Below are 446 nucleotides of genomic sequence, written 5' to 3' on the forward strand. Positions count from 1 at the left end.
TAAAAAATTTTTGCCATTCCTGGCGCACCCAGGTGGCTTAGTTGGTTGAGCGTCTAGCTCTTGATTTCGACTCAGGTCATGATCCCAAGTTCATGGGAAAGAGACTTGTGTCAGGCTCTGTGCTGAGCAGGGAGTCTGCTTGAGATTCTCTCTCTTTCTCTCTCTCCCTCTGCTTCCTCCCCTGCTCACACGTGCTCTCTCTCTCTAAAAAATAACAATAAATTAAAAAAAATAAAAATATATTAAAAAATTGCCAATCTGCTAGGTGGCAGAGCATGGCTTTAATTTGCCCTTCTCCTAATATCAGTGAGACTAGACATCTTTTCTCTATTTTTTCGGTCAAGATTTTAAGGGTTTCTTTCCCCCTTGGTTTTGAGAAATTCACAAATGTTAGGGATAGTCACTCTTTATATATCACATATGATGTAAAGATTTATTCCCAGGCT

This window comes from Crocuta crocuta, unplaced genomic scaffold (assembly GCF_008692635.1).
Source record: "Crocuta crocuta isolate KB4526 unplaced genomic scaffold, BGI_CrCroc_1.0 scaffold581, whole genome shotgun sequence".
Lineage (NCBI taxonomy): Eukaryota > Metazoa > Chordata > Mammalia > Carnivora > Hyaenidae > Crocuta > Crocuta crocuta.